The following is a 16,271-nucleotide window of genomic DNA, read 5'->3' as shown; positions in this document are numbered from 1 at the left end:
GCCTAGTCCAAGTCAAGGGCGAAGCCAGAGCCTAGTCCAAGTCAAGGGCCAACTCAGAGCCTAGTCCAAGTCAAGGGCCAAGTCAGAGCCTAGTCCAGCCGGGCCAAGTCAGAACCTAGTCCAGCCGGGCCAAGTCAGAATCCAGTTTCTGATACTTCAGTGTCTGTGTCTTGCATTTGTGTCTGCTTCCATTGCCCCCTTATTACACTAGTTTGCCCTCATAATTCAACCTTTCCCTTCCTATAGCTTTTTGTTGCCTTCTATTGGACTTTAAAAGTTTCCCAATCATCCAACCTTCCATTCACTTTTTCTTCTTTATATGCCCTTTCCTTGGCTTTTATGCAGTCCTCAACTTCCCTTGTCTAACATGGTTGCCTACACCTGTCATTTGAGAACTATTCTTTGGGACATATCTGTCCTGAGCCTTGTGAACTACTCCCAGAAACTTCAACAGTCTCTGCTCTGCCGTCATCCCTGCCAGTATCCTCCTCCAATCCACCTGGACAAGCTCCTCTCTCATGCATCTGTAATTCCCTTTATTCCATTGTGATACCAATACATGTGACTTATGCTTCTCCCTCTCAAGTTGGAGTATGAATTCAATCATATTATCATCACTGCCTCTTAAGGGTTACTTTACATGAAGCTCCTTAATAAGATCTCCGTTATTACACACCCAATCTAGGTTAGCCTTTCCCCGAGTAGGCTCGAGCTCAAGCTGCTCCAAAAGCCATCTTGTAGGCATTCAATAGATTTCCTCTCTTGTGATCCGACACCAGCCTATTGAGAGATTTCCCAATCTCCATGCATATTGAACTCCCCCATTACAATTGTGATATGACCCTTATTGCATGCCTTTTCCAGCTCCCTTTGCAATATCAACCCCACATCTTCGCTACTATTTGGAGGCCTATATATGATTCCCATAATGGTCCTTTTACCCTTGCAATCTTTTAACTCCACCCACAAGGTTTCAACATTCTCTGACCCTATGTCACCTCTTTTTAAGGATGTAATTCCATCTCTTACCGACAGAGCCACACCACTGCCTATGCCTTCCTGCCTGTCCTTTCGATACAAAGTGTATCCTTTGATGTTCAGCTCCCAACTATGGCCTTCTTTCAGCCACGACTCAGTGATGCCCACAACATCATACCGACCAATCTGTAATTGTGCCACGAGTTCCTCCACCCAATTCCGAATGCCACATGTATTTAAATACAACACCTTCAGTCCAGCATTCTTAACGCTTTTGAATTTTGCTTCTGTGGTACAATTTAACTCTTTGCTCTGTCTGCATTTGTACCCAATCATTAGCTTGTCCTTCCTTACATTCATGTGAAGCCCTCTGTAACGGTGCCATTTCAAGTAGAGAACAGAATGAGCTGCAGGACCTTCCATTATCCTCTTGGGTACATATGATTAAATGATCTAAAAACAAAAATTAAGTGCAAAAAAAATTTCTGAAACAGGCTGAATCTGATAGCAGGTCAGTTTGAAATGCACAAGGGAAGAGCTTATCGATAAATCTAAGCCCATGCAGTTATTGAAAAAAAAATCACAACAGATACAGTGAAGTTCAGATCAGGAGACAGATGTGCGCAGGAGCAAAAACAATAGGTTTTTTATTGATCCTGAATTCAAATTCCCTATTTTCCCTTGGCATCTCTTCAGACACCCTGAGCCAATAGGCTGGTCCTAGACTTATTTCCTGGCATAATTTACATATCACTATTTAACTATTCATGATTTTATTACTATTTAATTATTTATAGTGCAATGGTAACGAAAACCAATTTCCCCCGGGATCAATAAAGTATGACTATGACTGAAAGGATTGGATGGGCAAAATTTTTTCAATGTGTCCGGGAAGAATTCCTGAAAAAGAAAATAGGAAGCCAATTAAAAGAAAAGCCATACAGGATCTGATACCAAGCAACAAACCTGGTCAGGTGACAGATCTCTCAGTGGGCAAGCAATTCAGAAGCAGTGAACATACCTTCCTGACCTTTAAAATAACCTTCAAAAAGAGATAGCTGCAGATAGTATAGGGAAGTATTTAAATACAGGAATGATGAATTACGACGCTATTAGGCAGACACTTGGAAATGTAAATTGGAAATGGATGCCCTCAAGGAAATGCACAATAGAAATGTGGAAGCTGTTTACGGATCACTTGCATCATGCTCTGGACAGGTTTGAACATAAGACCATAAAACCATCAGAAATAGGAGCAGAATTAGCCTGTTCCACCATTTCATCATCATCGTCATCCATTTTCCCTCTCAGCCCCAATCTCCTGCCTTCTCCACATATCCCTTCATGTCCTGACCAATCAAGAATCTATCAAACTTTGCCTTAAATATATGAAAAGACTTGGCCTCCACAGCTGCCTAGGCAATGAATTCCATAGATTCACCACTCTCTGGCTAAAGAAATTCCTCCTTTCTATTCTGGGACAGTGTTCTCTGGTCTTAGATTCTCCCACCATAGCAAACATCCTCTCGATATCCAATCTATCAAGGCTTTTCACCGTGATAGATTTCAATGAGGTCAGTCCTCATCCTTCTGAACTAGAATGAACACAGGCCCAGAGCCATCAAATGCTCTTCATATGACCAAAAGACCATAAGTTATAGGAGCAGAAGTAGGCTATACAGCCCATCCAGTCTGCTCCACCATTCAATCATGGGCTGATCCAATTCTTCCAGTCATCCTCGCTCCCCTGCTTTCTCCGCATATCCTTTGATGCCCTGGCTAATCAAGAACCTATCTATCTCTGCCTTAAATGCACCCAATGACCTGGCCTCCACAGCTGCTCGTGGCAACAAATTCCACAGATTTACCACCCTCTGACTAAAGTAATTTCTCCACATATCAGTTCTAAATGGACGTCCTTCAATCCTGAACTCATGCCCTCTTGTCCTAGAATCTCCTACCATAGGAAATAACTTTGCCATATATAATCTGTTCAGGCCTTTTAGCATTCGGAATGTTTCTTTGAGATTCCCACTCATTCTCCTGAACTCCAGGGAATACAGCCCAAAAGCTGCCAGATGTTCCTCATACAGTAACCCTTTCATTCCTGGAATCATTTTCATGAATCTTCTCTGAACCCTATCCAATGTCAGCACATCCTTTCTAAAATAAGGAGCCCAAAACTGCACACAATACTCCAAGTGTGGTCTCATGAGTGTCCTTTAGAACCTCAACATCGCATCCCTGCTCTTATATTCTATACCTCTGGAAATGAATGCCAACATTGCATTCGCCTTCTGCAGCACCGACTCAACCTGGAAGTTAAACCTTCTGGTATTCTGCACAAGGACTCCCAAGGCCCTTTGCATCTCTGCATTTTCAATTCTCTCCCAATCTAAATCATAGTCTGCCCGTTTATTTCTTCCACCAAAGTGCATGACCATACACTTTCCAACATCGTATTTCATTTGCCACTTCTTTGCCCATTCCCCAAAGCTATCGAAGACTCTCTGCAAGCTCTCTGTTTCCTCAATACTACCCACTCCTCCACCTATCTTTGTATTAATGGCAAATTTAGCCACAAATCCATTAATCCCATAGTCCGAAGCATTAACATACATCATAAAAAGCAACGGTCCCAACAGCATTCCCTGGGGAAATCCATCGGTATCCAGTAGCCAGCCAGAGTAGGATTCTAAACAACAAGCCATTCAATTCTGGAATCATTTTCATTAATCTCCTTTCAACCCACTCCAGTTACAGCACATCCTTTCCAAGATAATGAGCCCAAACTGCTCACAATACTCCAAGTGAGGCATCACCATTGGTTTATAAAGTCTCACCATTACATCCTTGCTTTTATATTGTCGTCCTTTTGAAATGAATGATTATATTTTGTTTGCTTTCCTCACCACAGACTCAACCTGCAAATGAACCTTTAGGGAATCCTGCACAAAGACTCACAAGTCTCTTTGCGTCTCTATTTTTTTTTGTGTTTTCATTTCTTCTACCAAAGTGCATGACCATACACTTCTTGACACTGTATTCCTTCTTTGCCCATTCTCCTAATCTGTCTAAGTCCTTCTATCACCTCTTTACTTCGTCAAAGCTACCTTCCTTTCCACCTATCCTATCATATGCAAATTTTGCAACAAAGCCATCAATTCCATCATCCAAATCATTGACATATAATGTAAAAAGCAGTCCCAACACAGACCCCTGCGGGACACTGCTAGTCACCGGCAGCCAGCCAGAAAAGGCTCCCTTTATTCCCTCTCTTTTCTTCCTGCCAATCGGCCACTGCTTTATCCTTGCTGGTATTTTTTCTGTAATACCATGGGATCACGGCTTGTTAAGCAACCTCATGTGTGGCACCTTGTCAAAGGCCTTCTAAAATCCAAGCATACAACATTAACCGATTCTCTTTGTCTCTCCTGCTTATTATTTCTTCAAAGAATTCCAAAAGACTTGATGGGCAAAATTTTCCATTGAACAAACTATGCTGACTATGGCCTATTTTGTCATGTGCCTCCAAGTATCCTGAGATCTCATCCTTAATAATCCACTCCAACATCTTCCCAACCACTTGAGGCCCGACTAACTGGCCTGTAGCTTCCTTTCTTCTGCCACTCTCCTTTCTAGAAGAGTGGAGTGGCATTTGCAATTTTCCAGTCTTCCGGAACCATTTTGGATTCTAGAGCTTCTTGACAAATTGTCCCAGAGAGACAGGGAAAGGATGGTAGGGAGGAGTGACCATGGTTGACAATAAATGAAGGACATTTTTTAGTCAAGAACAAAGAAAGAAGCATACTTAAGGTTTAGGAAGCAAGGACCAGCCAGGGGTTTTGAGAGATACAAGGTGGACAGAAAAGTGCGGTAGAATGGATTTTTGAGAGCGAGAAGGCCTTTCTGAATAGAATTAAGGAAACCCCAAGGCAATCTACGTGGAAGTGAAGAACAAGAGGATGACTAGAGTAAGGATAGGACTTACCAGGGATAAAACAGGAATAACATGCCTAGAGTCAAAGGAGAGGGTGGAGGTCTTTAATGAATACAGTGAGAGGGACTTTGACGAATGTAAGGTCATTGTAGAACAGGCTGACATGGTGGAACATATTAAGAAAGAGGACATGTTGCAACTTTTGAAAAACATTGGGATAGATACGTTCTTGGGGCTATACCCCAGGTTGCTACAAGAAGTAAAGTCCAGCTGAGAGGTGGAGTTTAATCTGGAAAATGTGAAGAGATTTACTTTGGAAGATCAAACTTGAAGGCAGAATTCAGGGTTAATGGCAGGAGTATTTAGAGTGTAGAAGAACAGAGGGATCTTGTGGTCCATGTCCATAGGTCCCTCCAAGTTGCCACACAAATTAAGAGTGCCGTTAAGAAGTCATATGATGTGTTGGCCTTCATTACTTGGGGGATTGAGTTCAAGGGTCACGAGGCAATGTTGAAACTCTATAAATGTCTGTTTAGACCACACTAGGGATATTTTATTCAGTTTGGTCACCTCCGTTTTGGAAGAATGGGAAGCTTTAGAAAGGTTGCAGAGGAGATTTACCATGATAGTGCCTGGATGAGAAAGCATGTCTTATGATGATAAGTTGAGTGAACTAGGCTTTTCTCTTTGGAGATAGTACAGATGAGAAAATGACTTGATAGGTGTGTGCAAGATGATAAGACATAAAGACTGGGTGGACAGCCAGAGATTTTTTCCCAGGGCAGGAATGGCTAATGCAAGTGGCCGTAACTTTACGGTATTGGGAGGAAAGTAAAGGGGGGTGTCAGAGGTAGGTTTTTTGCACAGAGAGTGATAGGTGCATGAAATGCCCTGCCAGGGGTAGTGGTAGATGCAGATACATTAGGGACATGTGCCTCTTGGGCAGATAGATAAAAGAAAAATGGAGTGATATGCAGGAGGAAAAAGTTAGATTGATCATGGAGTAGGTTAAAGTTCAGTATAACATGAAGGGCTGAAAGGCCTGAGCTATGCTGTATATGCTCCTCCATTGTCTCACAGTGGAGAAGCAGATCATATGCCTGTCCACATGCACACGGCTGTGGTCAATCAGCATAAAGTGCAGGAAGAATGAGCATTTATCCTGCTGCAGAGGGAGGGGTCAGTCAGCTGGAGGAAATATGTCTGATGCAGACTGATGGTCTGAGGGACAATGGGGATCTAAAAATTGCAATGTTTTAAGTGATTTGAACGCATGGTGATTTGCATCAGTGCCAAGGGTATTTATGTGCTTTATCTTAAGAATCAGTCAGCAATTTCAGCGAGGTGAGGCAACGCTAGTTCCAGTGAAGGGAACTTTTCCAAATGTCTCATCCAAATAATGTCCAACTAATGCCAAGAATAATATCATGAAGAGAAAGTCTGCAGATGCTGGGAAACCGAGCAACACACACAAAATGCTAGAGAAACTCATCAGGCCAGGCAGCATCCAGGGAAAAAAGTACAGTCGGTTTCAGGTCGAAACCCTTCAGCAGGACTGGAGAAAAAAAGCTGAGGAGTGGATTTAAAATGTGGAGGGAGGACAGCGAGAAACACCAGGTAATAAATGAAACCTGGAGGAGAAGGGATGAAATCAGGAGCTGGGAAGTTGATTGGTGAAAGAGACAGAAGGCCTTGGAAGAAAGTAAAAAGGGGGAGGAGCACCAGAGGGAGGTGATGGTTGGAGATAAGGCAAGAGAGGGATAAGGGGATGGAAAATGAATATGGAGAGGGACGGGGGCATTACTGGAAGTTTGAAAATTCTATGTAAATGCCATCAGGTTGGAGGCTACCCAAACGGAATATAAAGTGTTGTTCCTCCATCCTGAGTGTGGCCTCATCACAACAGTGGAGGAGGCCATGGATGGTAATATTGGAATGGGAATGGGAAGTGGAATTAAATGGGCCACCACTGGGAGATCCCACTTGTTCTGGCAGATGCTCGGCGAAGCGGTCTCCCAATCTATGTCGGGTCTCACCAATATTGAGGAGGCCACACCAGGAGCAACTGAACACAGTAAATAATCCCCAACAGACTCACCAGTGAAGTGTCATCTCACCTGGAAGGACTGTTTGGGGCCCTGAATGCTTCCACTGCCTCAACTTTTCTCAGTGATTTGTGGAACTTTCACTTTCTCCCCCAAAATGCTGCTCAGCCTACTGCGTTCATCAAGCAGGTTATGTCTTGCTGCAGATTCTAGTATCTGCACTCTCCTCCATCTCCATATCTGAGTTCACTGTTAACGTATGCAAGAAGTGGGTGGAACAATTGGGTGTACAGTCACTATTATAAAAGAGAATCTAGTCCAGAGGTCAGGATTTAGTGTCTTTCTGATCATTGCAACATCAACCATGGAATTGAAGGCATTGTATTTCTTTGCTGTAATATTTTCTTTATTTTTCTTATGCCTCATCTCCTGGATGGGAAGAGAACCGATATATAATTTCAGGTATGGAATACATTCTTTGCAAAAAAATTATAATACTCTCCAACACACATGAGAATAATTTGAAGCTAAAACCCATTAATAGTGTATATAATTAAATTGATACGTGCAAAAATATATTGAAATTACCTCACAGCAAAAGTTATTTGGTCTGACTATTCTATGTTGGTATTTAACTTTCTTCAGAATAAGTTGTTTGAATTACCCTTATTCAGTTTTTTTCCTTAACATTCGAAGGCAACCTATTTCAAAATTTCAATGTGAAGTGCTCAGTGCTCCGGCCAGTTGCTCTGCTGCCAAAAATGCTCAGTTGGACTGCAGTCCATAGTTTTCTTTACAAATTCCTCAAATTCACCTGAGACAAGGATCAATAATCTTTTAGCAATCAAGGAGGCATAGAATGAGTACAGAGTGATAGAGGTTAAATGATCAACTGTAATTTTTTTTGAAATGCAGAGCAGGCACAGCACACTATCCTCTGTTTCTTGTGTTTAGTGTGAGCATGAAATCGCACATCCGTTCTCGCTGCAGCCTTTTGACCACAAAGAAATACAAAGTATATTTGCACTAGTGGATGTGGTTTATGTGCTGACATGCAAGTGCTGTATGGAGTTCCCGTTGTCTGCTTGTGGGTCTCTAGAACAACCATCATTATGTGTTCTTCCTCTGTGAATATTGCTGATAAAATGAATAAATATCATAAAAGCTGTGAATGATCCCTCCTCAGAAAGTTATTCTGGGCCAAATTCATTTTCTTGAAGACCAGGACATCTCCTCCTTTGCTGCAGTACAATTAAACAATAAAATCCGAAGTTAAATATAATTTATGTTAATTTAAGTTTGTTGTCTTATATTTGACATGTTTGTAATGCACTGTGCTGTTGCAGCAAAAAAGCAATTTTATGCTCTTTGTACTGTATCAATGTACATTATGCTTGTAACAATAAACTTACATTTTGCACATTAAGCAAACATTAGGGCAGATACACAAAAGTTTAATCAAAGACTTGGGTTTTAATGTGAATGTTAAGGAAGAAAGAGCCAGAAATGAAGATTAGAGAGGGAATTCGGAATTTAAGTCATGGGCAGGTGAAGACATGAAGTTAAATGTGGGATGTTTAAGAGACCAGAACTGGAGATCCCAACTATCTTTGAGAGCTGGAGCAGTGCAGGAAACCTCAGAGACATAGAATGACCTAGAAAATTATTTTAAAATAAGGTTGGAATTATGTAGTTGTAGTTTTATTTAAGCTAACATCAATCAGCAATGAGTAATGGGAGAAGGGTGAAGGGGTAGTGATGTAAGGTTGAATCATTGCCTTTCCGTTTGGTTTAGGAGTAATAACTGTACTACTGCACTGAGAGTAGGCTTGTTTTTCATCTCCTTTTCTCATACATTTTAATGAAGCCAGGTTTTAACATTTTTCATTATAGAATCAAGAAACAGCAAAGGAAGAATCAGCAGGAATTAAATTCACCAGTATGTGTGGAAATAGCCAATATGCTCACACTTCAACCCAAAAGGTAACAAAGTTTCCAAAGTTCAAAGTACATTTTTAATAAAGTGTGTATACTACGTACAACCTTGTGATTCAACTTTTTCCAGGTAGTGGCAGTGAGGTATTCTATTGAAATAAGATGGAGTGGGGTTTTTCTTTAAAGATGCTGTTCCCACCATTAGATGTAGCCTTTGAGCATACTGAACTGTGTATCTATGTTTCTGGCTTTCAGAGCCTCTGGCCAGTAGTCAATAAGGCACAATACCTTAATTTTCTTAGGAACACAATGATAGTGGTCTTCTTAAAGGAGATTAGAACCTCAGTAAGAAGAAGGGAGAGGATAAAAATGCCTATAGATATCACCTCCTACCATCCAATCCCACCCACCCCCAGTTGATTTGCACAGGATCTAAGGACACCTTCTCGGCTAGATGCTTTCTGCAGCTTCTCTCTGATCTTATGTCTGCAACAGTGACTGAGTTCAGGTGTGATGTTGGTGGCGATATTCCAATGCTCTTCTGTTCAAAATGTGCATAAAATGTGTTATATTCATCAGGAAGGGATGCACTGTTGTTGGTGTGTTGTTCTACTTAATTTTGTAGCCTATGATAGCATAAAGGCCAAGTCACAACTAGTGGCTGGTCGGAGACTCTATTTTGGACCAGTGTTGTCTCTTAACACCCCGATAGCTTTACAGAGGCCATATCTCAATTTCCTCTCTGACCACGATATTAGAACATAGAATAGTACAGCACATTACAGGCCCTTTGGCTCACAATGTTGTGCCAACCCTCAAATTCTGCCTCCCATATAAACCCCCACCTTAAATTCCTCCATATACCTGTCTAGTAGTCTCTTAAACTTCACGAGTGTATCTGCCTCCACAACTGACTCCGGCAGTGCATTCCACACACCAACCACTGAGTAAAAAATCTTCCTCTAATATCCCCCTTGAACTTCCCACCCCTTACCTTAAAGCCATGTCCTCTTGTATTGAGCAGTGGTGCCCTGGGGAAGGGGCGCTGGCTATCCACTCTATCTATTCCTCTTATTATCTTGAACACCTCCATCATGTCTCCTCTCATCCTCCTTCTCTCCAAAGAATAAAGCCCTAGCTCCCTTAATCTCTGATCGTAATGCATACTCTCCAAACCGGGCAGCATCATGGTAAATATCCTCTGTACCCTTTCCAATGCTTCCACATCCTTCCTATAGTGAGGCGACCAGAACTGGACACAGTACTCCAAGTGTGGCCTAACCAGAGTTTTATAGAGCTGCATCATTACCTCACGACTCCTAAAATCTATTACTCGAATTATGAAAGCCAAAACCCATAAGCTTTCTTAACTACCCTATCTACCTGTGAGGCAACTTTCAGGGATCTGTGGACATATACCCCCAGATCCCTCTGTTCCTCCACACTACCAAGTATCCTGCCATTTACTTTGTACTCTGCCTTGGAGTTTGTCCCTCCAAAGTGTACCACCTCACACTTCTCTGGGTTGAACTCCATCTGCCACTTCTCAGCCCACTTCTGCATCCTATCAATGTCTCTCTGCAATCTTCGACAATCCTCTACACGATCTAAAACACCACCAACCTTTGTGTCATATGCAAACTTGCCAACCCACCCTTCTACCCCCACATCCAGGTCGTTAATAAAAATCACGAGAAGTAGAGGTCCCAGAACAGATCCTTGTGGGACACCACTAGTCACAACCCTCCAATCCGAACGTACTTCCTCCACCACCACCCTCTGCCTTCTGCAGGCAAGCCAATTCTGAATCCACCTGGCCAAACTTCCCTGGATCTCATCCCTTCTGATTTTCTGAATAATCCTACCGTGTGGAACCCTGTCAAATGTCTTACTAAAATCCATGTGGATCACATCTTCTGCACTACCCTCATCTATATGCCAGGTCACCTCCTCAAAGAACTCTATCAGGCTTATTAGACACAATCTGCCCTTCACAAGCCATGCTGACAGTTTCTGATCAGACCATGATTCTCTAAATGCCCATAGATCATATCACTAATTGTGTCTTACTGTGAGGGAACAATGAACCAGCCCTGCCGAGATGAAAAGCATGCACACTGCAAATCCCACATAAAAAAATACAGGAAACCCGATCAATTCACGACACAATCAATCCATTGCATGATAACTTGAATCAGTCCATCGCATGAGAACTTGCCACACTCTTGCAATTGATTGAGTACAGTTCATCTCTCCTACCCACTCCTATAGATGGGAACCAAAGGGAAAGTGAATGTGAGGTAAACCAAAAAAAAATGATGTAATAGATGTTCTGCTCAGTACCAGTCAACCAACTGGTCTACCTTGGTGGACGCTCGCAGGGAGTGTAGCTTCTTCCCTATGATTTTCTGCTCACTTGGTGGCGAAGACAGTGGGTAATGAATCTCCATTTTTTTCTTGATGATATACCCGCTTAAGACTACCACACATCGTTTCTTGCCAGTGCCTTCATTTTCACCACCCCTGGGTGGGCATCATGCAGATCACGGAGTTCACACTTGTGACTTTGGGGCAAACGACAACACAACTGTTCCATAATATGCAGCCATCTTGTCAGCTCAGTTCATGTTGGTGATTTGTGAAGGGCTCAAATTGATAGGGAGTGCTGGTGGGGCAGCCGATCTAAGTGCTCTTTTCACCTGTGACAGGAATGGATCCCAGGCGGTCCACGGTCTAATGAGGCGACTTTTGATGGGAGCAGCAAGACAAGGCAAGGCTTCAGGCAATGCAAGGCGAGACGAGAACTTCAGGTGAGGCAAGAGTTACCAGCAAGACAAGGCAGGGCTTCAGGCGAGGAAACAGGAAGCAGAGGAAGGGATACAAGGAATAGGACAAGAACAATCCAGCAGCCACACCCTGCTCTCTGAAGGTATTTATGCAGCCAGCACCAATGAGCATCAGCTGGCTCAATTACAGCTTAACAAGAACAGAAACAGGGTAGACAGGAAAACCTGGAGCAAGGGTCGATGGACCGGACCGTGAACCGGAATACGGACTTCACAGACCGGACCATGACAAGGAGAGGGAAAACAGGAAGCTACCAACTGTTAGGCTGACTTCAGTAGTTAGAAAATTTTTGGAATTCACAATAAAATAGATGTTACGCTCTGGTTAAGATTCTTACTGCTATGCTGTAGGTACTTCATTTTAGCATTTCTGAAAGAGCAGTCTATTTTGCTTTCAGCCTGTTTGAGTTTGAGATGAGATATGGGGCTTTTTTGTCCCACTTAGGAATATGGTGTCAGCCAGTCTGGATGGTGGAATTGGGAAAAGGTTCTAGAGAATGCTGGGCAGAGAGGTTTCTGTGAGGAACACTGGAGTGGGTCCAAGTCTTTCTGGTGGGAGCTGGGAGAAGACAGGAGGGAAGAAGGCTAAGGTGCCGTCCCTGTTGTGCAAGGTGATCTGTGCAGATGAATGGCTTCAAGGAGGAAGGACCAATACTCCCGTGGGAAGGTCTGTTTTGTTCAAGATGGATGTTGAGAGACATTTGGAAGGTGGTGTGTGCTTTCATGCAGACCAAGGGTCCAGTGCATCAGTTAAAGGCAACTGCAAGAACAGCTTCAACTTCAGTGTACATCTGACTGTTTAGTTATGATGGGCCCTTTTGTTATTTTTTTCTTTCTTTTCTTTAATAATTGTTTGGTTAAGTTAACTTTCTTAAATATACTTTTTAAAAATTGTATGCTGTGTATGGTCTGTTATTCCTTGCCGACGGCAAGTGCAAGAGGGACAGTAAATCACACAGCATTCACACAAACCGGGGTTTGGATAGGTGAGACATCCCAGTCTTACGGGTTTGTCAGGACCACAGTCATATACACACTGGATGTATGAAGCTGGAGAAAGGTGGTTTCCCTTTTACTGAAACAAATAGGAATCCACTAGAGATGATGTTGCCTTTGCATTCTGTCTAAAATATCACAGTTTTGTTCCTTTACCTTTAAATTATTACATTTTTTGCTTTTAGGTTTTCTGAGAATAACTTTATTGAACTGTTCAAGGCACTTCAGGAATGCAAATGGATACAGAACACAGAAGAGCTCAAGAACTTGAGGTAATTTACAAATTTGAATAATCTGAGCAAAATTACCTGTACAAACAACATTGTAATTGTTCTCACCTCTTCCACTTCTTCTGGCAAGTCTTTCCAGTTTCCGATCACTAACTAGTTCAAAAATCTTCACCTTAAATCTGTGCCCTCTAGTTTTAGACCTTATCTATGCTTCCATTTCGTAAACCTACAGTATGTGGAGTATTCCCTCACCACTGTTTCTCCAAGAAAAATAGAAAATAGATTTGCAGGATGGTAAATTAATTGGCCAGTCTATTGTCTACAAGCTACTACAAAACCGTTGTCCATGTGTCTGACAATCACTCTTATGTGATCCTCCTTTTAAAAAGCAAAGTCCCTTTAGAAGTGAGTTGAGGAGCAACTTCTTCAGAAAGAGGGTGAATCTACAATAGGTTTTGCCACAGAGGACTGTTGAGGCCATCTGTGGAAGGCAGAAGAATGAGGCTGAAGAAAATAAATCAGCCATGATTGAGAGGTGTAGCAGACTAAAATGGCCTAAATTTCCTGACTCAGAAGTGATGGTGTTGCCAGCTGGAAAAGTGTGAAGAATCAATGGTACAAAATTACCATAAGACCATGAGACATAGGAGCAGAATTATGCCATTTGGCCCATCAAGTCTTCTTTGCCATTCTATCATCGCTGATCCCAGATCTCACTCAACCCCATACACATGTTTACTCACCATATCCTTCGATGCCCTGACTGATCAGGAAACTATCACCTTCCGTTTTACAAAGACCCACGGACTTGGCCTCCACCGCAGTCTATGACAGAGCATACCACAGATTCACCACTCTCTGGCTAAAACAATTCCTCCTTACTTCTGTTCTAACAGGTCACCCCTCAATTTTGAGGCTTTGCCCTCTAGTCCTGGATACCCCCACCAAAGGAAACATCCTTTCCACGTCCACACTATCTAGCCCTTTTAGTCCTTTCAACATTTGCTAGGTTTCAATGAGATCCCCACACATCCTTCTAAATTCCAGTGAGTACAGGCTCAAATCTGTCAAACACGCCTCATATGTTAACCCCTTCCTTCCTGGAATAATCCTCGTGAACCTCCTCTGAACTCTCTCCAATGACAACATATTCTTTCTGAGATATGGGACCCAAAACTGTTGACAATACTCCAAGTGCGGTTGACTAGTGTCTTATAAAGGCTCAGCATTATCTCCTTGCTTTTATATTCTATTCCCCTTGAAAGAAATGCCAACATTGCATTTGCCTTCTTTACCACAGACTCAACCTGTAAATTAACCTTCTGGGAGTATTGCATGAGAACTCTTAAGTCCCTCTGCACTTCTGATGTTTGAATCTTCTCCCTTTTTAGATAATAGTCCACACTACTGTTCCTTTCACCAAAATGCATAATCATGCATTTCTCAGCAGTATTCCATCTGCCACTTTTTTTGCCCATTCTTCCAGTTTATCTAAGTCCTGCTTCAATTGCATTGCTTCCTCAGCACTACCTACCCCTCCACCTATCTTTGTATCAGACGCAAACCTTGTCACAAAGTCATCAATTCCATTATCCAAATCATTAACAAACAATGTGAAAACTAGCGGTCCCAATACAGATGCCTGAACACACCAAAGTCACTGCCAGCCAACCAGAAAAAGCCCCTTTTATTCCCACTTGCTGCCTCCTGCCTCTCAGCCATTCCTCCATCTATGCCAGTACCTTTCCTGTAATGCCATAGAATTTTACCCTGTTAAGCAGCAGCATGTGTGGCACCTTATTAAATGCCTTCTGAAAAACCAAATAAATGGCATCCACTGCCTCACCTTTATACATCCTGGTTGTTACTTCCTTGAAGAACTCCAACAGATGTCAGGCAAGATTTCCCTTTACAGAAACCATGCTGACTTTGACTTGTTTAATCATTAGTCTCCAAGTACCCTGAAAGCTCTTCCTTAATAATAGACTCTAACACCTTACCAGCCACTGAGGTTAGGCTACCTGGCCTATAATTTCCTTTCTTTTGCCTTCCTCCCTTCTTAAAAAGTGGAGTGACATTTGCAATTTTCCAGTCCTCCAGACCCATGCCAGAAACAAGTGATACTTGAAAGATCACGACCAATGTATCCATTATCTTTTCAGCAACCTCTCTCAGGACTCTGGGATGTAGTCCATCTGGTGCAGGTGACTTATCCATCTTAAGACCTTTGAGTTTGCCTAGCACGTTTTCCTTTGTATAACAATGGCACTCATTCCTGCTCCCTGACAGTCACGGACCTCTAGCACACGGCTAGTGTCCTCCATAGTGAAGACAGATGCAAAGTATCCATTAGGTTCATCTGCCGTTTCTTTGTCCCCCGTTACTACCTCACCAGTGTCATTTTCCGGTGGTCCAATGTCAACTCTCATCTCCGTTTTACTCTGTATATAACTGAAAAAAAATTTCAGTATTCTGCTTTATATTGTTGGCTAGTTTGCCCTCATATTTCTTTTTTTTCCCTTCTTATTGCTTTTATAGTTGCCTCTTGTTGAATTTTAAAAGCTTCCTAATCATCCAATTTTCCATTCACTTTTGCTACCTTATATGCCCTCTGCTTGGTTTTTATGGAGTCCTCAACTTCTCTTGTCAGCCACAGTTCCCTACCCCTGCCATTTGAGAACTTAGTCTTCTGTGGGACACAGAACATAGAAAACCCAAAATACAGAGTATAGAACATTCTGTGTGACATATCTGTCCTGCAACTTAAGAAATATTCCCAGAAATTTCAGACATCTATGTTCTGCCGTCCCCCCCCACCTCCGCACCCCCCGCCAGTATCCTCCTCCAATCCACCTGGGCAACTTCCTCTCTCGTGCTTCTTTGTAATCTCCTTTATTCCTTTATTCCGTTGCAATGGACTTATGCTTCTCCCTCTCAAATTACACACAAACTGTTGCTGTTGTGCAAAACATTGATTAGAGACACTTAGAGAAATGTGTGCAATTCTGGTCATCATGATACAGGAAGGATGTGGTAGCAATAGAGAGAATACAGAAGAGTTTCACCAAATGTTGCTTGAAATGGAAGGTTGTACGGTTGCACTTGTACGGACGGTTGGGTTTACTCTCACTGGAAAGCAAGTGGCTGAGGAGTGAGTTTATAGTGCATTTTCAAATTATGAGGGGTATAAATATGAGAGATAACGTAACTTTCACAGAGCAGGGGCGTCTAGAACTAGAAGGCATAGGTTAAATTTGATAAGGGAGAAATTTAAAGGATTATCTGATTGGTAAGTTTTTGA

Source organism: Mobula birostris, chromosome 3 (genome assembly GCF_030028105.1).
Source record: "Mobula birostris isolate sMobBir1 chromosome 3, sMobBir1.hap1, whole genome shotgun sequence".
In the NCBI taxonomy this organism is placed as follows: Eukaryota; Metazoa; Chordata; class Chondrichthyes; order Myliobatiformes; family Myliobatidae; genus Mobula; species Mobula birostris.
The sequence above is the reverse complement of the archived record's forward strand: the minus strand, read 5'-3'. Positions refer to the sequence as shown.